The sequence below is a fragment of the Podarcis filfolensis genome (genome assembly GCF_964270895.1).
Source record: "Podarcis filfolensis genome assembly, chromosome: 8".
Classification (NCBI taxonomy): Eukaryota; Metazoa; Chordata; class Lepidosauria; order Squamata; family Lacertidae; genus Podarcis; species Podarcis filfolensis.
The window spans coordinates 18749965-18777858 of NC_139611.1; the positions used below are offsets into that span (position 1 = coordinate 18749965).

Sequence of the window (27894 nt, forward strand, 5' to 3'; positions counted from 1 at the left end):
CATGGCTGTTTTAAATGGTATCCTAGTGCTTTAAATGCATGGTATGAATGTGGGTTTAAACCCTCCAGTACCTGGACTTCAGCTATTTACAGTGCAATCTTATACATGTTTACTCAGAAGCAAGTGGCACCACAGTCAATGGCACTCACTCCCTGGTGCTAAGTGCATTTACCAGATTGTGTCCTTAATCCCCCCTTATTCACTTTAATTGGGGTCTAGCTGGCACCAGTGCCCTTTCAGTAAAGTCCTCCAGTTTTTAAAAAGGGATGATTAAAGCTGATTAATTTGCAAAACATCTACATATCTCCCTTTTGTTACAATGTCTTTCCTGGACCTGATAGACGGAGATTTGTTCTCTGATTCGCCTCTCCTTACCATGTAATTATTTCGACCATGGTCATTTGTGCCAATTTGTTAGCTAACATGTCACCAGCGGCTGTTATAAGATCCGCAGTGTCAAAACACTAGCACTGCGCCATTGTCCTTACAGAACAAAGCAGAAATATTTTAAAGAAAAATAACACCCCCAAATTGAAACTTATTTCTCTTTTTCTAATGGAGAGAGAGCATCTGCTGCTTAAATTTCTCACTGGTTATCATCTTTTTTTCCTTTTAAATCCATGAATTATTGATGCTGTAGGGGGTGAAATGAACATGGCGGGGGGAATGAAAGGGGAAAAAGTCTGTCTTTTGTGCAGGCTAAATGGAACATGGCTGCCTGTCGACGGGATTTGATTTGCTTTATCTTTTTTGACAGTTACCTAATAACTGGGAGGAGAGGAGGTGTAGCCATGCACTTTTGGGGCTGGGTGGTGAAGAGAATGCAATAGCTTCCCTCAATGGGTTCACCATTTGCAAGTAGGACCGAAACTAATTTATTCTTGAAAAATTCACCTCAAAATTCTCCTCTTGTCAGTTTGGATGCTGAATACTCTACACATCACCCCTTGGCAATCGTGACATTTGCTCAGTGTTCACCTGATTGTTGGCTGCTCCATCTGGAGTCCCATGAAGCCTATCTTCAAAAATTTGACAAAACGTATTTGATTAGGAGAGGACATTTGTCAGCCATCTTTGTGGGCCGCCCTTACAAAATTCTCCGGGTGGCTCACGACAGGGAAACAAAGCAGTTAGCCAAATAAGGCAAAACCCAACCCAACAATGATAGAGGATGACACGGAATAAGGCTTTGCACTTGTCAGGATTGCACCTCTGACCATGAGATGATGGTTTGTGTTGGATGTTTCCAGGGAGCTGGTGGCTGGTCAGAGCATGCATTTGGTACCTGCCAAGCAACAGTACTCAAATTTCAAAATTCTGAGGTAAAATTTACCTCAACATTCTGAGGTAACGTTTACCTCAATATCCTGAGATAAACTTTCACACTTGGGGAGCGAATCCCTATTGAAAGGGGGCAAATGTTAACATCTGACATATGTTGAATCTTTACAGAATAATTTGCTTCAGCTCTGAATTGAAGAGGCAAGAACTTACTGTGTCAGAAATATTTGGCTCCTTGAGCTTTATACATGGGGGAATGCAAGCTTGGTCCTTCTGGCATTGTCTGTTCTGTAGTTTATTGTCTACACTGGCTGGCAGCAGCTCTCTGGGTTTTCAGCAGAAATCTTTCACAGCCCTACCTGGAGGTGCCAATAGTTATGTTCAGGGCCCAAACAGGTGTTCTGCCATTGGGCTGTGGCTCTCACCCTAAAAAGACTCTAGTCATTATGGTTCTGAATAAAGGACTGGTTTTAAAAGAGAGACAGGAAGCTCCAGATGTTGTTGGACTAAATTCACATCAGCCCCACAAAGCATGGCCAACTATCAGGAGCAATGGGAGCTGTAATCCGACTCCCAGAAGCCCCACAAAGCATGGCTACTGGTGTTGTCCACCAAGCAACATCTGGACTGCCAAAGACTCTCTATTCCTGCTGTACATTGACTGGCAAAGGCTCTTTATGAGGTTTCAGGCTTTGCCGGTCCTACCTGGAGGGGTAGGAGCATAATTAGAGCCCTGCAGAATCGGATCAGAAAGTCCATCTTGTCCAGCATCTTGTTCTTACAGTGGCCAACCATTGGCCAACCAGGACCTAAGCACAACCAGAACTCTCCTCATTGTGGGTCCCAGTAACTGGCATCCAGAGCCATGCTGCCTCTGGCAGTGAAAGGAAAGCACGGCCATTGTGGCTATTGGCCATTGCTTGCCTTATCCTCCCTGCATTTGTCTAATAATCTTTTAAAATCACAGGCAGATTCTATAGTTTAACTGTGAATTGTTAAGCCTGGAACCTTCTGAGCGCAAATCAGAGGCTCATCCACATTGCCGATGAATCTTGAATATTATCTTTCTGAGAATCTTTTTGCCCTTGCGTGCAACTGAAAGCCATTTGCCCCTCTAATAAAATATGAAATGTATCTCTACATTCTATATAAGACAGGGACACACATTCACACACAGAGAGGCTTGTTGATTTCTTGTACCTGGGGCACTTTGGTGAGATTCATAGTACAATGGCTTAAAAATTTATGCCACAACTCCTTTTTAAGACATCAAGGTTCAGCCTCTCGTTTGCAAAGGTCACTTTACTGCCATGGTCCAAAACACACACTTTATAGTTGGGCTGGGAAGGAAGAAAGGACTAAAATGGTCTATCTGATGTTAGAGCAGGCCCAGTAAATGGACATGACTTAGGTTCTTTAATTTCAATGGGTCTGCTCTATGACTTAATTGACCAGGAAGCTGGTTTAGATCAGATCACCAAGCCTTATGAGGAAGGGTTATGGGAGTTTAGTATGTTTAGCCTGGAGAAAACTGAGAGGTGATATGAAAGCTATATTCATCTGTCTGAAGGGCTATCACATGGAAGATGGAGCAAGCTTTTTTTCTTCTGCTCCAGAAGGTAAACCAGTGAATCCAAATTACAAGAAAGGAGGTTCTGGGTAAACATTAGGAAGAACTTTCTGAGTGTAAGAGCTGTTCGACAGTGGAACAGACTGTCTCTGAAGGAGGTGTGCTCTTCTTCCTTGGAGGCTTTTAAACAGAGGTTGGATGGCTATCTGTCAGGGATTCCTTAGCTGTGATCCCTGCAGTGCAGGGGGTTGGAATAGATGAGCCTTGGGGTCCCTTCCAACTTCTATGATTTGTCTATCTAGCTGGGTATCTACTGTCTATCTATCTACTCTGACTGGCAGCTACTGTCCAGGCTCCTAGGCAGAAGAGAGGTCTTTCCCACAATCCGTCATCTGGTCTTTTTAACTGGAGATGTGATCTGGATCCCATGTGTTTAACTGGATCCCTTGCAGCCCCCTCAGATACTTTTTTGCCTGGGTGCAATGTGTCCTTGAACACTGATAATATCTCTTGCTTGCCTGGATAGATGTCAGAGAGAAGTGTGTGAGTGTGTGTGGAAATATAAGAATTGGAGGGAAATGGGAAATGGAAGAAGCTGTATTCAAAATATTTTTGCAAGCTATTGGTAAAAGATAATAAAGATCTGGTGAAATCTGCCATCTGGATTTTCTTCTGTTGTAATGTAGCATCTAATACGTGGCATGCAGAAAAGGTAACAAGACCGTCTTAGCACTGGCTTTTAGCCTGCACTTCACTTTCCTTGTCACATTCTCTCTCCTTAACATTTCCTTTTGATAACTAGCCCCCTATTCCGGCTAATTGTGCTCACTGTTCCTTGCACGAACAACGATCCTGGGATGTCATTGCCATCTTACTGGGCAGCATTGGATGTTTCCTGTCTTTCTAATACTGCCTGGTAATGATGATTATGGCCTCTCACGCCCAGCATTGGAAAACGCCAACGGAGAATGCAGAAGCCAGAAGGTTAGTGACCAGCGAGGGTGGGGCAGGGAGGGCAATGCACGATAACAATTCAGATAATTGAAGGATTGGGGTGGGGGGGTGGGAAAGGCCCGGATCAGTCATAATAATGGCATACCTAGCCTTGCGGTTGGCAACCCACAGGAAGGATGCTCCACAGAGTGTCCTGATCAGGTGTTTCTCTTGAACCCAAGGTCAATTGGTTGAGCAGTTGGCTGGAGCTCAAGATGCACTGACTGGAAATTTAGTTGGAGCCCAGGACCCAATGATTGGGCATGTTGCTGGTGTCCAAGATTCATTGATCCTCCCTCCATCCCAACATGGCTACTCTTCTCCCTTTGCACAAATTCAGTTGGAGGTAAAACTGTGAATTTGTGTCTTGCAGGAAGAGGTGGGCTAATCTGTCGATTTCATCATTTTCTCAGTTTCTCATATTACAGATCCTAGCCTCAGTTCTGCATATTGCATCCATCAGCATACACCGTAGTATGCCGTTCTGCCTAACATACATGTTTTTGCAAAGCAATTTCCCCTGAAGTAATACATTTTGTGTGATATTTTCACTAATGTGCACACTTTACCCCAGTGTAAGCATTATTGTACACATTTTTTTTCAGCTGGAGAACTGCATTGCAAAATTAAGAGAAGTGTGGATTTTGAAGGATTGCTGTGTTTCAGTTCTCATATAGTATTGGGAAGTGTGACTTAGGCAGGTTCATCATCAAATGAGGAATGAATCAAATTTCTCCCCTCATCCCTATTTACACGTTAAGGAGACTTGTGGTTAAGGAGGGAGGCCTTGCCTGAAGATTTCACCTCCGTGTCAAAGCCTTCAGCTGGCTCTGTTGATCACAGTTCAGAGCCAATCTGAAGTCAGGCTCCCAAGCACATAGAATTCCCCTGGGTTTGACTCATTTCTAAGTTTGGAGCTGCTTTCTCATGGTCTCCAGGGTGGAATCATAGTATTAAAGAATTGGAAGGGACCACAAGAGTCATCTAGTCCAACCCCTGCAATGCAGGAATTTTTTGCCCAGCATGGGGCTTGAGCCCAGAACCCTGAGATTAAGAGTCTCAACTGAGCTATCCACATGATCCCGAGAAGGAAACCCTACGTGGCCGCCACTGAACCCCGATCCTGCTGGATCAGTAAAAGGCCCATCTAGTCCAACATCCTGTTATCATGGTGGCCAGCCAGATGCCTTTTAGAAGCCCACAAGAAGGAACCAGGTGCATCAGCAACCTGCCCCACCTACAATTCCAAGCACCTGCTATTCAAAGGGACACTGCCTTCAATGATAGTGGTAGAACACACCCATCGTTAATGTTGAACCAAAGGCTCCCTTACATCAGGGATGGGGAACCTGTGACCCTCCCAGTGTTCCCCTTAGCCATGCCGAGGCTGGTGGGATTTGAAAGCAGAACAACATCTGGAGAGCCACAGGCTGCCAATCTCCCCCACTCTCAGATCCCTCTTTCATCTTTTCCCCTCCCTAAGACCTCAAACCACCAGCTTCCTTATTCAAAGAAGCTGTAAATAATGATTTACAAGGGTGTCTTTGGGAAGCTGCTATTGCTGTTAGATATTTCAACTCTGATCACAGGTGTTCTTCCACACCTGGCAGGTGCAAAGTGAGAAATAAATCTCTCGGTGTGTCTGTCCCTCATTCTCTCAAACACACACACATTCCTCTGGTACTGTTCATTTAAATTACTGCCCACACTTACATTGGGGGGGTTATTGAAAAAGAACTTAGATACCTACCAGAAAAAATAAACTGTATCCTTGATAAATGTAAACATGAAATATAAATATAGTTTCATAATATCATGGATATATGAGTCAATTGCTGCATAAACAACATTGCTTAAACTTCTTAGGTATCCTTGGTTACAATTATATTTTAGGCTCAATGTCAAATTATAGGAGTGAAAATAATATATAAGGATGGGCAATGTTCTTGGCATTTCACATTATAATAACTAGCAGGTTGATATGTTTTGGGTGCAGGTCCTTCAGTATCTATTTTATAATATGTAAGTTTTGTCAACAATGCTGTATCTTATACATTTTTATTTTACCTTTGCAAGCTGTCATCTGACTTCCAGTTTCTTGCTATGACTAGTCTGGCTGCAATGATCAGAGCTGTTGCAGGTTCCCAATCTTCCTTGCTTGCTGTGCTTTACAGATTAAGAGAGAGAGATTCCCCTGCTTCCAAATCTCTGCAAAACACCAAATCTAGGCACTGTTTTGCTAGCGATAGATAATAGAATACTTTGCTTTAAACTGTTAACCTTTCTGACCATGTAAATGGGTGGTGAGGAACCTAATAAGGGTCAGACCCTTATTAGATCCTAGTCTTGCGGGCCAGATTTGACAGGTGGATGGGACAACCCACCTGTCAATCACCTGATGTCACAATGAGGAGTGTTTTGAAGACCTGAAGTCGGGACTCCAAAGAGCCTTGTGCGGTGCTTTAAAGAGCCTGAGAAATGGGCTTTACCACCCATCAGCTGAGCTTTACTTTAAGGCTCCTGATTGTCCATTGGCAGCGGTGTCTCTATCTGCCCTGTACTTGACTTCAGTTAGGAAGGTGGACATGGGCTGTGGAAAATACCCTTGTGGGCTGAGTGTTGCCCATGGGGGCCAGAGGTTCCTCATCCTTGTCATAGATACTACCAAATTGAGATCAAATCCAACATTCCCATCTTCATTTCCTTTGGTTGGGTTCTTTTAAACTCTACCCCCACCCCCTAAAATAATAATAATTGATTTTTCCACTCCTTTCTTGGAAGTCAGATCTCCAGTTTATCCATTGTACATAAAAGGTAATTACTTCATGATCCAGATGGGAAAGGGGGGATATTTTACTTATAGATTTCTATAAGAAATGGATTCTTGCAAGAACGTTAATGGATGCCCCATTTTGCCACCAGCCGCTGTGATGATGCTCCTCTGTGGTCATCTTACTAGACAGTGCTGGATTTTCTGAATCTACTCTAACACTGTCTGGTAACGATGTTTAAAGGGTGAGCCAAACTGCTACAGTCATCAGAAGGCTTCCATGACCAAGAGCAAAGAGGTAAGTCTGGGTGGACCTTGCATCTGGTGCCAGTGGGCAGCAAGTTCAGGTTGATGCTTGGGCCCCACTGTTGGCAGGGAAAACTCTGTCAAAACCAAATCAATCATGTAGCCTTTATATTCTTCTTGGCTTTTGCTAGAATTGTGGTGTAACTTAAAAGCAGCACTCCTATGGAAGGATGGTGGAATAGCCCTCTAGATACCCCAAGGAATGGAAGGCTGTGTGTTCCCTGTCCCTTTGCATATCCTACCCGTTTCCCCCTTTGCTAGTTAAAAGAAGTCTACTTTTCTCCAGGGAATTCCCTAAATTCTGAAGGCAGCCCCCAGTCAGCACAAAGTAAAGGGACTTAAAAGGGCCTAAAAGGAGATAATCATTATGCATGCTTCCTAGAACTCTTTGCAAGAAAGTTGGGATGTGCATGCCATTAATAATAGAGATTGCTGGAGTGGTGGTTTCACCCAGTTTATCCTGTCTTTCCCAAAGCGGGGAATAAATCTTTCTTCCCGTGTTGTGCTTCAAGAAGCTGGACTGACTTGCAGGAGGTGGTGCAAGTGAGTTAGTAGCCCAGTGAGTCATCTTGGGTCACACCCAATCAGGCCCCTCCAGAAACTTGGCTCTTGTTCTGCAGTTCCACCTACCTTCTTCCAGGAATCATGAAGATGCCATCCCTGCATCTTTAGAGTTATATCAGCACTCCTTCAGCTACAACCTTAGATAAACTGCATCCCCTCATTTGACTCAGGAGCAACCTTTCCCCAGCATTCTCCTTTCTTGGGAGATGATTTATTTGAGAGCTTAGAAACAGTGAATAGGTTTATGCCACACCCAGCTGTAGACTTAAGAATGGTTGCTTGTTGGCAGGACTTGTTTTGGCAAGCAGGAGCAGCAATCGCAGGAAGCTAAGCTACCCCATCACTCAGGTATACCATGACAGCAGCATTATTCAGACTCTGGGCTACTTCAGCTTTGCATGTATCTCTGGATCTTCTCGTGTGTGTGTGTGAAGCCCCATAAGTCTCCCACAATGCACTCCAAACATACAAGAGGATCTTTCATTGCTTACACTGTCATGCTGGAGACTGACAAGGAGAGCGTGGCTGATGGATCAGGCCTAAGGCCCATCTGGTTCAGCATCCTGTTCTTCACAGTGGCCAGTCAGACGACTCGAGGAAGCCCACAGTCAGCACATGGAGGTAACCACGCTCCCTCTTGGTTACTCATAAGAACATGAGGAGGGGCAGTCTGAGGTCTGTGTCAGCCAAGGTGCAAGCAGGGACTTGAACAGAGCAGTGAAATGGAGTGCAAAATTCAGGTGAATTTTGTTTTTTTTTTTTAATAAATTTTTTATTGGTTTTTCAACACATATTAAAAGACAATACAACACAATACATAAACAAACAAACAAACAAACATATAAACACGTATAATTTCTTAACCTTTTTTTCCTTAAACCTTCTTTCAACGACTTCCCCATACCTCCCCTTTCTGCATCCCTGTTTTAAATCTTTCCAGCAACCCCTAATTTCAATTACTTATAGCACTTTCTTTAAATCTTTTTTCTCATATCCAATTGTTTGTCACTGCAATTCTATTTTGCATTACCCAAGACATTTTAACACTCATTAATTTTACAACAGTTCTTAAGATAAACTTTAAATTTCTTCCAATCTTCTTCCACCGTCTCTTTCCCTTGGTCACGGATTCTGCCAGTCATCTCAGCCAGTCCCATGTAGTCTATCACCTTGGTCTGCCATTCTTCCAGTGTGGGTAGCTCTTGTGTCTTCCAATACTTTGCTAAGAGTACTCTTGCTGCTGTTGTAGCATACATAAAAAACGTCCTATCTTTCCTTGACACCAATTGGCCTACCATGCCCAGGAGGAAGGCTTCTGGTTTCTTCACGAATGTGCATTTAAGCACCTTTTTCATTTCATTATAAATCATTTCCCAGAAGACCTTGATCCTTGGGCACGTCCACCAAAGGTGGTAGAAAGTACCTTCAGTTTCATTACATTTCCAGCATTTATTATTGGGCGTATGATAGATTTTTGCAAGCTTGACTGGGGTCATGTACCACCTATAGATCATTTTCATAATGTTCTCTCTTAAGGCATTACATGCCGTAAACTTTATACCGGTAGTCCATAACTGTTCCCAGTCAGCAAACATAATGTCATGACCAATGTCTTGTGCCCATTTAATCATAGCTGATTTAACCGTCTCATCCTGTGTATTCCATTTCAACAGCAAGTTATACATTCTTGACAGATTCTTAGTATTGGGTTCCAATAGCTCTGTTTCTAATTTTGACCTCTCCACCTGGAAGCCAATTTTCCTGTCCAGTTTGAAAACTTCATTTATCTGGTAATAATGAAGCCAGTCTCTTACTTTGGACTTCAATTTCTCATAACTCTGCAATTTCACTTTTCCCTCCAAAATTCAGGTGAATTTTGTAGCAGGAAATGTGTAAGTAGGACTTGGCCAAGAGATCTGATTTCCCAGAGTGGAAAAATCTGGGGCCGGTTATTGATGTGAGGCAGTCCATGGCAGTGCTGCTGCTGGGGAGTGCTCTTGCACATGGAAATGAAGAGGAGGTGTGCAAGATAATTTCCATGCGCTGTGAAGCATGGTCAACAGAAAGTTATCAGTTACGTGGTCTAAACCACTGGGAGATTCTCCTTCATCTCAAGCCGTATTGAAATGAATGGGGGCCAGGCAAGTTGTCCAGTAGCCAACATCTCTTCCTTCCCCACACCCTACAATCCACGCTTCTGGTCCTGGTGCTTTTCTCAACCTGGTGCCTTCCAGATGTTTTGGGTGGCTGCTGCAAGTCGTAGTCTGAAAACATCTGGGGGGATCCTGGTTCAGGAAGGCTATTCTGTCCTACAAATCGATATTGCCCGTGCATCACTGTTCTGAAGCTTGAAACGCTGCTCCCACAATAGACATATGAAGCACATTAGTTCCCCACAAGAATCCCGGGAGCTATTGTTTACCCCATCACAGAACTACAATCCCCAGCCTCTTTAACATACTACGGTTCCCCGGATTCTTTTTGGGAAGCCGTATGCTTTAAATGTGCTCTAAATGGGTGGTGTGGATGCAGCCAGAGACTCTCCTTCACCCAAGGAAACAGCCTTCCACGCGTCAGCGTGGAAAACGGGCATTACATTCAGATTAACAGGCACAACTCTTGGACAAAACTTTTTGAGAAGAGGCTCTGTGTGTGCCTGTGTTTGAATGATGATTTCAGGCCCACTCAACCGACGGTCGGTGCCGTTCCAGAGTTTTGGAGAGACTTTCGGAAACAGCAGCTGCTTGGAATAGAAGAGCGATTTATTTTTGTCTCCGCGCTAGTGGGTTTGCACTCGATGGCTGGCTGGTTTTCCTTCTTCCTTCTTCTGAGGATTTATTACTCATGGCAAACGCTAAGTAGCCAAAAGAGAAGAGCGGGGAGGGAGGGAGGCAAGGGGGAACCAGACCTGCCGTTGAGATGCCTTGTTACTGATTAACTGCTCGCAAAACAGTTGAGGAAATGGTGTGAAATGTGGATTGACCCTGCAAATTGACTTTTGTTGGAACAAGAGTTCTAAAGCAGACCAATATTATTATTTTCACCTTCTAAGGAAGCCCCAGCACATAAAAAAAGAAGACTCCCAAATGATTTGTATGGATCAAGAGGCACACTTGAGTCAAATTTTCTCCCATAACACTATAACTCACGGACATCCAATGAAGCTGGTTGTTGGGCAATTCGGGACAGATAAACTGAAATCTTTCTTCGTGTCGCTCATAGTTAAACTATGGAACTCACTTCCACTGGAAGCAAGTGATGGCCACCTACTTGGATGGCTTTAAAAGTGGATTGCGCAATTTTTTGGAGGAAGGGGCTATCGGTGACTACAAAACCACAGGAGGGAATAGTTCTCTTTTGCTTGAATCCTGTTTGCCAGTTTCCCACAGGTCAGTCACTGTGGGGACAGGATGCTGGACTAGATGGGCCTTTGGCCTGATCCAGCAGTCTCTTCTTACATTCTTACATTTACTCCTGCTTGCAAAGCAGAGTAGTAGAATTCTAACTCAATTTTTTTGTGCTCCAGAATTCGTGTATGCGTGTGTGGTATGCAAGTTTACCTGAGGTGCCTGGATGTCTAGTTTGTTCCTTCTCCATCTGCCATTGACAACTCTTGCCTTCCCACAGGGCCGATGGCGTGCCGATCGCTGTCTTACCAGACAAAGTTAGATCTTAGCTATCCTTGTCTAATACTGTCTGGTAATGCCGTCGATGGCACTGGCAAAGTCTTCGCTGTGAAAGAAAGAGGAAGACAGGTCTGTTTTAGGCGGGCAGCTCTGGGGTGTGTGCCAGAGGTTGCTCCATCAGGTGCCTGGGTGTGTTTGAAATGCCCGTTTGAGTCTATGGGCCCAAAGTCCGCCTTTATCGCTCTCATGTCAGCCCCATAAAGTCTTAAAGAGAGGAATAAAACCCTTGATAAGAGAGAGGTTGTACAGGTGAACAGCCTCGCATGTCCCTATCACCCAAGCTTGCCTTTGCTGATAGGAGGTGGTTCTTCAGCTCCAGCATACACAATATTTAGCTGTGTCAACAGCAACACAGAGGCCTCTTCCTGTTTTCCTAGACTGTAAAGCTGAAATGAGACACTTACGGAGACGATCTGGCTGCTGCCGTAAGCGAAAGAACTGTGGTTTGTTGACAGAGCACCTGCTTTGCATGTAGAAGGTCGTAGGTTCAATCCCTGGCATCTCCACATAGGGCTGGGAATGTCCCCTCTCTGAAACCCTGGAGAGCTGCTGCCAGTCAGTGTAGACAATGCTGCTGTAGATGGATCAATCAATCACCTGGCTCAATTTTAGACAGCTTCATCTTGTCTAAGTAGTACCCAGCTGCCTGTCACTACTCCTACAAAGGTGTAACTGCATGTACCACATCCCTTGCTTACCCTTCCTTACCTTTGTACCCATATGGACTAGAAACTTGCACTGTTGTTGTCTTAATTAAAAGATGAGATTCTCAAGAAGCTTAATTCTACATCCAATACAACTTTACGCACTTTTTGTTTTATTTTTTGCATGCCTGTGGTGTCACAAACCACTGAGCCACAGTGCCTGCTTTGCATGCAAAATGAGCCAGGCTCAATCTTTGGCATCTCCAGTCAAAAGGATTGCATTTCTTTGGTCTTTAAGGTGGCATCTTAAAGCAACTGTTTGTTGCTTTCATTTGCATGGCCTAACAAAAGAAGGAAAAGAGATCAGTGCTGGGCTCAGCCATTCTGTTGCTTAATGCTACAGTAACTTTCCTTTGTCTCCATTAATTTTGTATTGTCCATATGAAGTTCTCCTCCAAATCATTTCCTTCCTACCCTCTCCGTTCCCTCAGCTTGCATTCTTTTTACACCAGGGGTATTCCAAAAAAAGAGAGGGCATGAGAAAATCCAGACCGAGGTAGGGAAAGTGTGGTTTGGAGAACATCATATGGACAACAGATAATTAATAGAGGCATGGGAAAATTAATTCTTTAAGCTCTAGTTCCTGCATGGCAAGGGGTTGGGCTGGATGACCCATTGGGTCCCTTCCAACTCTACAATTGGATGAGCCTTGAATCTAGCCTAGCCTTCTCCAAGCATAGCTACTTATACTGAAGAACAGAAAAGCAGGAAGGAGTTAGCCAAATGGTAAGAATTGCCGGCTAAATAATGCTGCTTTTCTCACTTCAGAATGTGAATTTCCCAAGTGTGAAAATGTTAATTGTTTACTTTCGTGAAGACACACACACACACAGCCCTGACTTGGAGCTGTGAAAAAGTTGCATGCATGAATATTTACTCTGGAAAACCTAAGTGGCAGCATCCCTTGCCGCCACCCCCTCCACACACCTTGCCGTGCAACTAGCACATGGCCCGGGAGGCAAATCTTTCTAACCTTCCTCTGCATAGGAACGGAACTGATCAGACATTAAACAAAGAGATCTCTATGGACAGTTTTGGGAGAACAAAGGGTGTCCTGTGCTCCCTTCTCTGGTCAAACAAAACTAACTCCCGAGAGTGAATTTGGGACCATTTCCCCAACTGACAAGGGCCCCCCTTCCATTCAATGAATGATTTCTTTGACCAACCCAGTTGACCAGACTGGCTGGTAGGCCCCCCTCTGATGTAGCCCATGTGAGCACACACTAGGTCATTAAAAAAAGAGAGAAAAGCTAACTCTAATAGGCAAAAGATAGGCAGGGGTTTCTCAGGGATGTTGATTCAAGTAGGCAGGTTGACTTGTGAGCTAATCTCTCTTTCTGTCTGCCTGTCTGTCTCGCTGGACCCCCAGGTACTGTCCTCTTCCCCACCAGATGCTACCAGGCTCCGCCCATTCCAAACCAAACTCTACACCCTGATCTGCCAGGCATCGCCTTTTAGTTCCCAGGCTCCAGCCCCCCAAAAAGTCTCAGAGTCTAAGGAGGCTCTGCAAACCCTGCTAGGGACATCCAGAATCTCCGAGATGTGGATCCACCCCTCCGTGTCCTTCTTCAGAAAGGCCTATGAAATGGAGGCAATGTTACACCATAGACTCCCCGAGCAAACCTAACTGTTTGTGCTCAGCTTCTTCCTTTTGTAGGGGAGGGGGGGGGAGTCTCACATTCCTCTGGGTGGTTCCGAGCTCCCCGTTCCCCACTGCCTCCTCCAAGCGTCTTTGAAGTACGCAAGTGTGTTCTCCGAATTGAAGCAAATTGGCCATCTTTTCTAACATTTGCTCTCTGCTAATTACCTTAAAGAACCTCCAATGTCTCCGAGCGAAATATGTTCTCTGGTGAGATGACTCACAAGAATCTCTCTCTCTCTCTCTCTCCCTCTCTATCCAGCCCAGCCAGTTTGGGAGGACGGGTGGGGTGTGTTTTATGAAATGCTCCAGATTGTAAAGCGAGATGGGGGGGGGGGGAGAGAGAAGAGAGAAGGAGACGGCAGCTTTGCCTTCTCAATTACCATTAATTACCGCATTTCGTATTGATGGATTGAATATTGTGCTGCCAATATTCCAGGCCCTGTTTTATCACCAAACACCACATGCCTGGGAGGGAGGTGCCTGCATCCCATCTGTTTTCTTCCTGGTTCCGCAAATCAAATGTGATTCCGTTGACTTTGGGGGCTGCTCATTTATATTTCTGAGCGTGCTGTAAAAATTGTTTGGGTTTCTTTCTCTTTTTCTTTTCATTTCTGTATATAAAACACTCCTTAGCTGTACAATTCAAATAAAATGTGACGTTCCAACTCGGTTTTCGTATTGCATTTATTTTTCAACTTCATATTTAAAGCATTTTCTCATACAGAGAATACCCTTGCCAGATAGCTGGAATTGTACTGAACCTGCCGGTTTACTCTCAAGCGACTAATACCTGGGTCTGAAAACAGAGGAGCTTTTGCGCTTCGTCAGGAGACATTTCAAAGAATCAGGGGGTCACCCAATCGTAACTTTTGCCTCTAACACAGGATCTGTTGCAAAGGCAGAACCTCAGAGTAAAGGCAGTAAGAGTGCCATTGGCAAGCAAGGTGCACCACACAGATATTCCCGCTCCAGAGGACTGCAGTACAGAGGCACTACAGCGTTGACAATCCAATTATTATTTATTACATTTACCGTATTTTTCGCTCTATAGGACGCACTTTTTCCCCTCCAAAAATGAAGGGGAAATGTGTGTGCGTCCTATAGGGCGAATGCAGGCTTTCGCTGAAGCCTGCAGAGTGAGAGGGGAGACCCCGCCGCCAGCCCCGCAAGCTCCGGGGACAGTGGGGAGGCGCAGCGCATCTCCCCGCTGTCCCCGGACCTGATCTCAAGGCGGGCGGCGGGGAGAAGAGCGCTTCTCCCCGCTGCCTGCCCCACAAGCTCCGGGGACAGCGGGGAGGCGCAGCGCGTCGCCCCGCAAGCTCCGGGGACAGCGGGGAGGCGCAGCGCGTCTCCCCGCTGTCCCCGGACCTGGTCTGAGGGCGGGCGGCAGGGAGAAGAGCGCTTCTCCCCGCTGCCTGCCTCGCAAGCTCCGGGGACAGTGGGGAGGCGAAGCGCGTCTCCCCACTGTCCCCGGACCTGGTCTGAAGGCGGGCGGCAGGGAGAAGAGCGCTTCTCCCCGCTGCCTGCCCCGCAAGCTCCGGGGACAGCTGGCAGGCGCAGCGCGTCTTCCCGCTGTCCCCGGACCTGATCTCAAGGCGGGCAGCGGGGAGAAGAGCGCTTCTCCCCGCTGCCTGCCCCGCAAGCTCCGGGGACAGCTGGGAGGCGCAGCGCGTCTTCCCGCTGTCCCCGGACCTGGTCTGAAGGCGGGCTGCGGGGAGATGAGCGCTTCTCCCCGCTGCCGGCACCACAAGCGCCTGGGGGGGGGAAATAAATTTTTTCCCCTTTATTTCCCCCCCAAAAAACTTGATGCGTCCTATGGGCCGGTGTGTCCTATGGAGCGAAAAATACGGTATATCCCAGCCTTCCTGCAGGGAGCCCTGTGTAGCAAACTTGGTTCTCCCATTCCCCATTTCGTCCTCACAGCAACCCTGTGAGGTAGGCTGGTCAGAGAGGGAGGTTAGTTCAAGGTCACTTTGTGAGCTCCATGACTGAGAGGGGATTTGAATGCAGGTCCTGTACCAACACTCTCTGGGAAGAGAGACTCCCGCTCCTGTTGTATCACCCAGTGGTCATCTCCTGTTGCCCTGAAAACTGCCTTCCCGCCTGGAGACCAGTAGGATACAAAGCCAGTATATTAGTGAGAATATTCAGCTATAGAATATTTCCCTCGGACGTTCTCATTTCTAGGTGGAAGTTTTCCTTAAGAGACATCGCTTGGCTTTCCTAATGAACCACCACCACCACACACCCCTGCAGTTTGCAGTGGTACAATCCACAGGAGTGGCCACATTAAGCGGAAGGGGACAGAAACCTTTGCCATACTTTGATGCCGGGGGGGGGGGTATTAAAAGCTTAAATGGAATTTAGCTTCCACCCCGCCGCATGTTCACGCCTGCAGCTGCTTCCTCATTCCACCGCAGCAGCCCGCGGATGCATTCATAGCCTTTTGCACAGTGGTTAAGAGAACGCATGCTTTGCACGCCAAAGCCCCCAGCGTCACTCTCTAGGTAGGGCTTGGAATTAACCCCCCCAAAAAAACTTTGGGGGCCATTGCTGGCCCATGCAGATACTGTGCTAGATGGACCAGTGGTCTGACTTGCAAATAAAAGCTGCATCCGCAGGGAAATCATTTTCAGCCCAGGTATGCTAGCTTTCCACTTGCAGAGAGATTTCTCCATAGGGAAGCATTCAAAAATGTGGTTCCCCCCACCTGGAGAAGGTCCCAGCACCAATCGCCAGCATCTCCAGGTTAGCAAATCAGGAGTCTTCCTCATGTGCTCTCTGTAACTGAGCTATGGCACGCTTTCCCAGGTAACATCCCCTTTCTTTGCCTGCCAGAAATCAAAGATTCCTCAATGCTGTGTCACCTCAGCCCAGCAACAACCACGTAACACTTAAGCTGAGCTGTATCCTCCCTGGGAAATCCAACCCCTTGCAAGGAATTGTGGGAGATGCAGTTCTCTGCCTGCAAACATTGTAAAATCCGAAAATGGGGGGGAAAGCTGAAGGGAGTAGCAGTAAAGCACACGCAAACTACAGATATGTACGTTTGCTTTGCTATTCATAGACTCCAAGCCTCCAAGGACAAATATTAAGCCACTGTTACGAGGCTGGTGAGCCAAGGAGAGGCTCGACAAACAGAAGGAGTCACTTTCAGTTAGAGCAGTGAGTTCTGTTTACAAGCCAACGTCTCCTTTACCCCATCCATCGCAAACCATTCACGTCTGCAAGAAACTGTGATGTGTCACACAAAATGATGGTTAGACAAACACAGAAAGGAGGGGAGGTGTGTGTGGTCTATAGAACAAGGGGGAAAGGTATGCTCTGAGGACGGGAGGATGCAACTCTCTTGATATCCGGCAGCCTTGTTTCCTTTCCCGGACCTTGAGAATCTTGCATTGTGTATGGAATATTCTAGGTGGTTTTTTTTATTAAAAAAAAGGTATATTCTAATACATGGATACCTTGAATGTTAGATATAGATATAGAAACAATTGCACATCATGCTGATCTCTGAGTGGTGCTTGGTTCCATGCGTTTACCCAGGGTTTGGTTTCCTTGGATTGAGGCACAGCGGAGACAGTGGCGTCTTTATGATATACTGTTTAGTTAGACAAATATACAACCTGAGGCTACGATGGAGGGGCTTGCAGCATTAACACCCCAAAGATCTTGCTTCTCCCATAGCCACAGATTTCACAAGGGGAAATCAAGCATCTCTCTCTCTCTCTCTCTCTCTCTCTCTCTCACACACACACACACACACACACACACACACAGAGACTTCTGCCTGCCTTTTAACTCAGCCCTCACACACCTCGACTGTCCCTTTTGTCCTTCTAACTGCCAGCCAGTTGAGGGAGCCACCCCTTTGCCCTCTGGCACAGAGCCACTTCCTTTATCATCCTAAGAACCCATACTCAGGGCCATTATCAAGAAGCTGGACTGGCTATTCCAACAATTGTATCCTTGCTGGTTCTAGGAATTAGAAGGGACTCGGGCATAAAGCCTGACCCCTCTTCCACCTGCAAAAAAACCAAACAAAGCCTCACAACAATATATTCCGCCTTAAACCTTGGAGAGCCACTGCCAGCCAGTGTAGACAATATTGAGTGGCCTGACTTGTTATATGGCAGCTTCCTGTGTCTTAAGCGAAGGGCTGTAGCTCAGGGGTAGAGCATCTGCTTTGCATGCAGAAGGTCCCAGTTTCAATCCCCAAAATCTCCAGGTTGGGCTGGAAGAGACTCTCTGCCGGAAACACTGGAGACTTGTCGCTGGTCAGGAAAGACCAAACTAAGCTAGATGAACCAATGGACTGTATAAGGCAGCTCCCACTGTCCCGCCCACCCAAATAAGTTGTGGGGTGTCTTTTCTAAACGAGGGTCTGTTTTTGAGTACAGTGGTACCTCAGGTTACATATGCTTCAGGTTACATACACTTCAGGTTACAGACTCTGCTAACCCAGAAATAGTGCTTCAGGTTAAGAACTTTGCTTCAGGATGAGAACAGAAATCGTGCTCTGGCAGCGCGGCAACAGGAGGAGGCCCCATTAGCTAAAGTGGTGCTTCAGGTTAAGAACAGTTTCAGGTTAAGTACGGACCTCCGGAACGAATTAAGTACTTAACCCGAGGTACCACTGTAAAGTGTTTTTGCAAGACACCTCACAAAACTCTTTATGAATCAAAGGAACCCATTTCCATGCAAGAGAAACAGCTTTCAATGTTGTCATTCTAAGGAGAATGTGGAGTCAGCTGCATATCAACTGTCACAGAGCAATGGGTCTTCCTTCCCAACCCTGCAAATTTCCGAGGCATGAGCCTCTGCCAGGGGTGCCAACTTAAGTAAAATATCGGGGGGGGGGGCAGAGAGGACCTCCTCCACATAATCAATCACATGATGTGGCGTGCACCCCCCCCATTTGAATGGCAATGCCAGAGTACTGGGTGACAGGGCTGATATTTTATTGACGGGGGCCAAAGGGACCTTGCCCCCTAGGAGTAGGCTTCTATGTCCTCCGCACCTTCTAGGGCAGCTTCAGGATTTGAACCTGCATCCTTACGTGACCAGAGCTGCTCAGCCACTTCTCAGAAGACAACATCAACTGTAGGCAAGAAGCAGAAATCCAACCGGGGCAGGCAGGCTGCTGCAGTGATGCCAGGGTGTTGCACTGGTTGAATGACTGGCTGTTAAAAGCACAAGAGTACATGTGGGTGGGTGGGTGGGAGGTGTCAAAGCTTTCACCAGTAAAACTGATGCAGATACCAAAGCAGGCAGGCACCATTTCATCGCCTGCACCTGGCGCCTTGGAAGCAAAATTAAACCCGCGTTGGCCAGCCTTTTTCTCTGGCTGATTCCAGGTCATGCATTCCTGGAAACAAACTAGACTCTCTCCCACGCACAACTGCGCCAATTCCCAGATGCAGCTTCTCAGCCTCCCTCCATTCCTTCTGCCTGCCCCTTCACCCACTTTGACGAACTCTGCCCTTGCCCTCCCCTCCCCTCCCCGTCGACTCCATCCCGGGTAGCGTCTTTGTTCTGAAGATCAATAGGCTTGACCCGCCTCAGTCCCAAACATTGCCAGAAAAGGCTTGGTGGGCCTTCCGTCCGAGCAGAGGAGCCCAGAGTGATGTTTCAAGCAAGTTAGACAGTCCCCAGATCACAACCAGGTCTTTGTTGTTGGTGAGTACTTGGCAGATAGCAGAAAACTGGGGGGTGGGATGCCCAATTTTTCTCTCCCCTGCCCCTTGCTCTTTCTTCCCCTGCTGTTTCCAAAGCAGGTGGTTTGCAAACTCATGGAAAAGCAACAGAAAACTCAATATTTCAAGGGGGGGGGGTCCTTCACCACTCTCTGTGGCGCGCAAGCTTTAATCCTGTGTAATTGACCAACTGCTGATAATAAGCACATCAAATACTGTGGTACCTCAGGTTACATACACTTCAGGTTACAGATTCCGCTAACCCAGAAATAGTGCTTCAGGTTAAGAACTTTGCTTCAGGATGAGAACAGAAATCGTGCTCCAGCGGTGTGACGGCAGCAGGAGGCCCCATTAGCTAAAGTGGTGCTTCAGGTTAAGAACAGTTTCAGGTTAAGAACCGACCTCCGGAACGAATTAAGTACTTAACCTGAGGTACCACTGTAAGTACATTTGTATACGAAACATCCATCCACTTTATTGGTAGGTGAATTAGGTTTTTAAAAGTGCAAAGATGCACTTTCTCTCCCCACCCATCCTGGTCCTCTTTTATTGAAAATGGCAAAAGAACTTGATCTCTGGAGGGCTTCCCTTTAGGAAGGGAGAGGTGAAACTTGCGAGAGGATGTCACAGTGTGGAGGTCCAATCCCAGGTGCTTGCCAGCCATGACCACTTCCCATATACTCCATTCCATGATCTCTTCCCCACGTGTGTGTGTGTGTGTGTGTGTGTGTGTGTGTAAAGCGAAATGTGAGTGGTTCATGTGCAGAACAGCAGGCCATTGTGTACATTTGCACCCCTTCAAGGAGCTCAAGGGGGCAGCACACATGGTTCCCCCCCTTCTCATTTAATCCCCGCAACAACCCTGTGAGGTAGGTTAGGCTGAGAGGCAGTGACTGCCCCAAGGTCACCCAGTGAGCTTTGTGGCCAAGTGGGGGATTTGAACCCAGCCTCCCAGGTCCTAGTCCAGCACTCTGACTACTATTATGCAAAGGCAGCACTGATACTGAATAATAATAATAATAATAATAATAATTATTATTATAATTATAATTTATTATTTATACCCCGCCCATCTGGCTGGGTTTCCCCAGTCACTCTGGGCAGCTTCCAACAAAACACTAAAATACAATAACCTATTAAACATTAAAAGCTTCCCTAAACAGGGCTGCCTTCAGATGTCTCCTAAAAGTTTGGTAGTTATTTTTCTCTTTGACATCTGGTGGGAGGGTGTTCCACAGGGCGGGTGCCACTACCGAGAAGGCCCTCTGCCTGGTTCCCTGTAACTTGGCTACTTGCAGCGAGGGAACCGCCAGAAGGCCCTCAGCACTGGACCTCAGCGTCCAGGCAAAACGATGGGGGTGGAGACGCTCCTTCAGGTATACTGGACCGAGGAAGAGAGAAGGAAGCTGGCAGGCAGGGTTACCCACTGGGCTGGTTGTAAGGAAGGAAGCAGGCATGTGGGGACTGACTGAGCAGGAACAGAGGTTGATGGGGCAGGGCCCCATTCACCCTAATAGACTGAGAAGGTCCAGGCACAATATCTTTGCAGTTTGGCAGCAGAGCACACTCCATCTTTGCTGCGACGCACTCCCTCCCACAAATCCCAGCGTTCCCAGGACACTTCCTGTCATCTCATTCTGCATCTTGCTTGGCAAACTGAAGGTCACCTCTCCTTAGACTTTACGCGCAGGGAATGTTCTCTGACAAGCGAAATTGAAGGACATCAGAAAAGCAGCCGCTTCAGATGCCTCCTCCGCTCAAGTCTCCTTAACCCAACGCAGTCTCTTCCATTTTCCTTCCCATTCACCCCCACCCTCGGCAAAGCTGGGTACCGGAGGACAAATAAACATCTCAGAAGCGCATTGCGGAACTCCTGAGAGCGGACCAAGGCACTCTTGATGTCATCTGTGTCTTGGTTATTTCTTTCACCTGTCTGCAATTTTCAAAACGAGAGGGAGGAAATTGCCCAAAGCAGGACCCACAGTTTAAAATCTCTGTAAGAAACACCATAAAAATGTAATATTAAAAAAAGCAAAAGAGAGAAAGAAGAATCGGCTGTATATTTCGAAAAGTGGTTTGTCTTGACTGCCGGTTTCTTAATAATAATAATAATAATAATAATAATAATAATAATAATAATTTCTACCCCCCTCATCTGGCTGGGTTTTCACTTCATCACCAAAATCAACAAGGTGGGGACGACCCTTTTGCTGGCAACTGGGATGCCGGCCACCATTTTGAATCAAGATGGAGGGCCCAAATGTTGATTCGGTGAGGTTTTGCCTGTGTTTTTTGTTTTGTTTTTTGTTTCGGCATAGGTTTGACCGCCTCTTGAGACATCATTGCCAAACTTGGCATCGGGGTTCCTGTGAGGTAGGGGTGGCAGGCTTCATCAATGAATGTCAGTCACCATTTTTATTCAAGATGGTGGACCAAACCATAGCTCACCTGTTTTTAAGCATACATTTGGCTTCCTCTCGAGACACCATTGCCAAACCTGATGTGGAGTGGGGGTCTCTGTTGACGTTTGGATTCCAAGCGCCATTTTGAATCAAGATGGCAGGCCAAAACATGCCTTTGACATGACTTTACCCATTCTTTGGCACAATGGTTCCAAACTCACAAATTACACTATCCATTAAAAGACAGTGGCTTGAGCAAAGTTTTTCTCCTTCTCTCATGACACTAGAACTCACTGGCATCCAACAAGGCCAAGTGTTGGAAGATTCGGGACAGATAGAAGAATCTGCTTTCCTTACACAGCTCATAGTTAAACTGTGGAGCTCATTTCCACAGGAGGCAGTGATGGCCTGGTTTAAAAAAAGGATTATTCAAATTCAAGGCTATCAAGGGCTACTAAGCAAGATGGCTATGCTCTCACTAGGAGTTGCTGGAAACCACAGATGGGGAGGAGGCTCTTGTGCTGGGGTCCTGCTTTTGAGCTTCCCAGAGGCACCTGGTTGGCCATCGTGAGTACAGGAGGCTGGACTAGATGGGCCATTGGCTTCATGCAGCAGGCTTTGCTTATATTCTTAAATGTAATGAATTAGGAATGGCTTAAGGGCTACAGTCGGGGACGTGGGTGGTGCTGTGGGTTAAACCACAGAGCCTAGGACTTGCCGATCAAAAGGTCAGCGGATCGAATGCCTGCGACGGGGTGAGCTCCCATTGCTCGGTCCCTGCTCCTGCCAACCTAGCAGTTCGAAAGCACGTCAAAGTGCAAGTAGATAAATAGGTACCGCTCTGGCGGGAAGGTAAACGGCGTTTCCGTGCGCTGCTCTGGTTTGCCAGAAGAGGCTTAGTCCTGCTGGCCACATGACCCGGAAGCTGTACGCCGGCTCCCTCAGCCAATAAAGCAAGATGAGCACCACAACCGCAGAGTCGGCCACGACTGGACCTAATGATTAGGGGTCCCTTTACCTTTACCTTTAAGGGCTACAGTCAGTGTGAAGATGGTTTGCGGAACAACACATCAAACAGTAGTATTTTACTTTTAAAAAAGGAGAGGATGCAAACACATTTTGGATAATGTCATGCGATTAAAACCCAGCCCTGGAAATGCTGCGAGGGCATTGTTGGGAGTGGCAGTTCAGCCACATCCCAAGGTACCAAAGACCTATCCTATGCAATTAAGTCCAGAGGCGACCTCTGGGGTGGGCCTTGACTTTGTACGGCACCTGGGACTGCCAGGCCGTCTCCTTCTCCCTCCAGCACAACCTGGAGATGACACTTCCCTTTTTACGCAGCTTGTTTGAGCATTAAACAGTGGCTGATGCAAGGCTGGGATCTGGACACAGAAGAAAATCAAATATATCTTGCAGGCTTCAGGAATCCTTACCCAGAACTCAGCAGTGGACAGAATGCAATCAAACAAGCCTGTGATCCTAAGAAAGATGCCTGGCAGGATTCTCGCTTCAGCCGTGCTGCGCTGGAAGAAGTCCTCCAGTCTCCCATAAGTCTTCTTCCCCTCTGAAAGAGGCATCTGTTGTTTGAATCTTTCATTCTCAGGGCACTTCAGGGCATTTCAGCCCCTCCAGGGCTCCCTGTTTCCCAGAGACAGTCCTGGATTTACAAGAAGCCATCCCAGTTTCTGGTTTGATCCCGCTTTTCCTTAGGACATCTCAATTTTCCTCAGAGAAATTTGGGAGGGTATGGAGCTATGCAACTGCTGAGCCAAGGAGATGAGAAACTCCACAACTTTTGGAAGACATCTGAAGGTGTTACGGCAGCCCTGTATAGGGAAGTTTTTAATGCTTTATTATGCCTTTTATATATGTTGGAATCCGCCCAGAGTAGCTGGGGCAACCCAGCCAGGTGGGTGGAGTATAAATAATAAAATTGTTGTTGTTGTTGTTGTTGTTGTTGTTGTTGTTGTGCAGTAGGCCATCCATCCACACCACCCATGTAAAGAACTGTTAAAACAACTAGATACAGCCATGGCTTCCCACAGAGAGTCCTGGGGACTGTTGTTTGTTAAGGGCGCTGTGAGTTGTTGGAGACCCCCATTTCCATCCCAGAACTACAATCCCCAGAGTTTCCTGGGAAGAGGGATTTACTGTGAAACCGCTATAGGTACTGTAGCTCTTACGCTCAGGTCCTGCAAACCATCTTCCCACAGGCATCCCTTCTGGCCGTTGTGAGAACAGGATACTGGACAAGATAAGCCACTGGCCTGATCCAGCCTTAGTACTTTTCTTACGTTTGGGGGGAGTGCTTTTGAGGAGCGACTCCAGGTCCACTTCTTGTCAAGCCAGCCTCACTTCCCCTCTGCTCTTGGCTGCCGCTCTGCAAGCTGGAACCTGTCCTTTGGGCGCCTGGCGGGATCTGGAGCAATGTCAGGGAAAGGTAGGCTAACTCCACCCAAAGTTGAGGCTGGTTCGGAATGGCAGAGAGGGAGGAGGAGGAGGAATCCCCAGCTAAAACCCATTTCCTGATTCTTTCACTGCTAGTCATGCAGGGCTGTGGTTTTAACAGCTCGGCCCCCACCTCAAACTGATGGAGAGCGTCCTTTCCGGCACAGAGTCCTTGAGATCAGTGCAGCTGGAGCAGGAGACCAGAATCACAGAATCTTAGAGCTGGAAGGGACACCAAGGGTCATCTAGTCCAACCCCCTGCAATGCAAGAATCTCAGCTAAAGCAATCCATGACAGATGGCTGCCCAACCTCTGCTTGAAAACCTCCAAGTAAGGAGAGCCCGCAACCTCCTGAGGGAGACCGTTCCACGGTCAAACAGCTCTTACTGGCAGGCAGAACCAACTGGTTCTGGTTTTGCAGCCATCCTCCAGTTCCCCCTGCTGAATTCTGCAAGGGGCAACATTGAGGTTGAGGAGGAAGAAGATGGCAGGCAGGTGGACTGGATCTAAGAGAGAAGGCAGGCAGGTGGAGGCTGGCTGGCGGCAGGCTGAAGTCGGTGGGGCACTGCCCCATTTGCCCCAATGCACCAGCCTCCACTGCTTAAGGATGAGCTTTCGGAGGGGGGAGACAAGGTTGGCGTAGGGACTCAGAGGCCTGCTTTTCTTCTGGCTCCCCCCCCCTGCTTCGCCCTGCCTCCGCTTCCCCGCCCCTCACAGTTGCAAATATAAGCATCAGATGTTATGTGCTGGTTGCTATGAAGCTACACCCCCTAGGAATATGAGTGTGGGTAGCATGCCAGGAAGCCGCGGTTGGCAGGTGACTCCCACATCAACAGAGCTACTGAGATTTTAACCTGCGGCTGCCAGGAAATGCAGGCAGGGAGAAGAACAAGAAGACAGGAACTGGCTGTGTCATGTTTTTTGTTTTGCCTTCCACACTCCCGTGTCACCTTCAAACACGGGATTCTGGGTTCGGGGGTTGTATCCCTCTCACTTGCCACTAACTCTGTCCCAGGGCTCCTCACAGTGGTGGCTGGTTGCACATTGGGGAAGAAGGCAGGGAGCCCGACAGTAGGTGGCGCCAGAGCCAATGAGAGGCAGAGCCAATGAATTCTAGCTTTGTCCTCCTCCTCCTCCCTGCTGAGATTGACAAAGGGAGTCTGAGGAGGAGGAAGTTGACAGGCAGTGCCGTTCCCTGGACTGGTTAAAGTAAGTCAAGCTCGCAAAAATATATCACTTGCCCGATAACAAATGTTGGAAATGTAAGGATGTTGAAGGTACATTCTTTCACCTTTGGTGGACGTGCCCAAAGATTAAGGCCTTCTGGGAAATGATTTATAATGAAATACAAACAAGGTTATATACAGCTCCCTGGCAGGGCTGTTAACACAGGGCTGCACAAAGGTGCCTCTCTAATTCAAAGGAAGCAAGGGAGGGAGTGGGTAATCTGGAGGCTAGATTTCATGGGATGGTGCATGCAGTCAATTCACTGTGCTAGTGCACAGCGTAACAGTTTAGCGAATCTTTCTGTCCTTGAAGAATGGAAGGCCAATCTTCCGCTTTCTGTAACACACTAGAAGCAAAGTAGTTTAATTCCTCTTACTGTAACACATTAGAAGCAAAGTAGCTTTTAAAAAATAATAATTAAATTGGGGAACCCTTAACTTCCACTCCTGCTTATTAAAATCACCCCTTCCTTGCTAAAACTGGCCCCTACTGGTCAACTAAAGTAGATTAATCTCATTTAGGAGAATGGGAAAACTCTCGCTTTTGCAACTGCATTTAGTGAGGTGTTTGTGATCTTCCCAAAGGCTGTTGGACTAGATACGGTATATATCTGTCTTCTAAACTTGAGGGAGGAAGGTATATCTTATCTGTGCCCCCGGTAATTAGAGCCGCTCCCCATCCCCAGATGTCATGGTTTAGCCAAGTAAAAGTTGCCAACTTTCCTCCAGCTTCTGTGCTTCTAAACAGAAAAGTGTGCAGTAATAAGCAGTTATGATCAAGGATGATGGATAGCTGTCCTGGCCAGGAACATGCAGGCCCCAGAACATGCAGAAGCCCCATGAAGGCCCTGATGAACAACATTGTCTCATTTTGTGACACTTGAGTGCAGAAATGCAACTTCATCTTCATTCCAAAACATCTGAGAAGCACCAGGTCGAGGAATGCTGGTCTTTACCAGCTCTAAACTACAGCTAGATCCCTCTGAGTTTTGCTCTTAACAAAGCCTCAGATTTATAGTTCTTACCAGGGTGTGTGTGTGTGTATGTATGTGTGTGTGTGTTGAATATGCACCTGCACTGTCAGTGATTTGCCTGATGGTTCTCAGGCATTATTTCGTCTTTGCATCTTGATTCCTGAGCCTTAAAGGAATTGAGGGTCTTTGAGAAATGCACTCTCTGCTCATCCTCTGGCAAGGGGAGAAGGGGAACAGAGCAGCAACAGACACACACCACCAATGAATTATTGCAGTCAGATTGGTGGTTAGACAGGAGAGGGTTAATGGGACCAGAAGGCCGGCTGAAAGTTGGTCAAACCTGTCTGCTAGCTCCAACCAGGCACCTCCTATTGTTAGGTAAACTAAATACTTAGGTAACTGGTATTGTGATGCAGAACTATTTCGGGAACAGTTCTAAACAAGTAGATTCCCCCTCAGAAGAGGGAGGAAGACTTCCTTCTCCTTACTCCCAGCTAAGGATGAGGTAACCCAAGTGCAATCTGAGGCTGTCTCCTAGTAAGTTTTACTGAAATGAATTAATTAAGTTGCAAGTTAGACATAATAGAAGCCTGCTGGATCAGGCAAATGGACCATCTAGTCTATCATTCTGTTCCCACAGCAGCCAAATTCCACACTTTAGCCAAGTACTTTCTTTTATCTGTCATGAATCCTTCAACACTCAGCTTCATTTACGCCATGCCTGTTCTATTCACTGGGTCTACTCTAAGTAGAAAACCCTCCTCATTTGCACTTCAGTGAGCCGAAATGCAACTAATCCTTCGAGATTCACCCATTTCCAAATTTTGTGGTGCAGTTCTCCAGCCAAAGGCATGGCAATATGTATCTAATATTAGGAGGAAGTGTGCCCATATATGCATCTATTCCTGAAAATAAAATGAAATGCATTCAGTTGGGGGGAAATTCCTTTGCAAAAATACACATGTTAGGAGGAGAAATGTGTGCTATAAAATGCTGATAGATTTTGTCAGGCCTTAAAAACAAAGTTCTCAAACTGACAGGGAAATGTGGCAAACTGAATTGAAGACTGGGAAAATGAGAGAAACCAAAAGGACTGATCTGTCCATCCCTAAGTCTGAGTGAGACACAGAGAGTTAAATTTGACCTCTGGATCCACCTGGGTATCTTGATGTGGAAGCAGAGGACTTTTATAGTCTGTTGGAGAGTTTGTGCTACTTGCCTCTGCTTAACCCAGTGCTTTTTTCTGGGGGGACGCAGGGGGGCGCATACCCCTAATCATTTTATAAATCTAAGTTTGGCCTCATTGAGGGGCAGTATTTCAATATGAGTAGGAAGGTCGGCGGTTCGAATCCCCGCGACAGGGTGAGCTCCCGTTGTTTGGTCCCAGCTCCTGCCCACCTAGCAGTTCGAAAGCACGTCAAGTGCAAGTAGATAAATAGGTACCACTCCGGCGGGAAGGTAAACGGCATTTCTGTGTGCTGCTCTGGTTCGCCAGAAGCGGCTTAGTCAAGCTGGCCACGACCCGGAAGCTGTACGTCGGCTCCCTCGGCCTATAGAGCAAGATGAGCACGCAACCCCAGAGTCATCCATGACTGGACCTAATGGTCAGGGGTACCTTTACCTTTGCCA

The 27894-nt window shown here is 46.9% G+C and overlaps 1 protein-coding gene and 1 long non-coding RNA gene across 3 annotated transcripts in view; both read left to right on the plus strand.

Annotated features, from left to right (window-relative positions):
- TTLL10 (tubulin tyrosine ligase like 10) overlaps positions 1–27894 on the plus strand; it is a 201768-nt gene that overhangs the window by 127266 nt on the left and 46608 nt on the right. The gene's annotated exons all lie outside the window — the stretch shown is intronic.
- Positions 3939–14181, plus strand: LOC310769598. The gene is made up of 2 exons (XR_014551720.1): positions 3939–8224; positions 9354–14181. It is a non-coding gene; the product is annotated as an uncharacterized lncRNA (long non-coding RNA).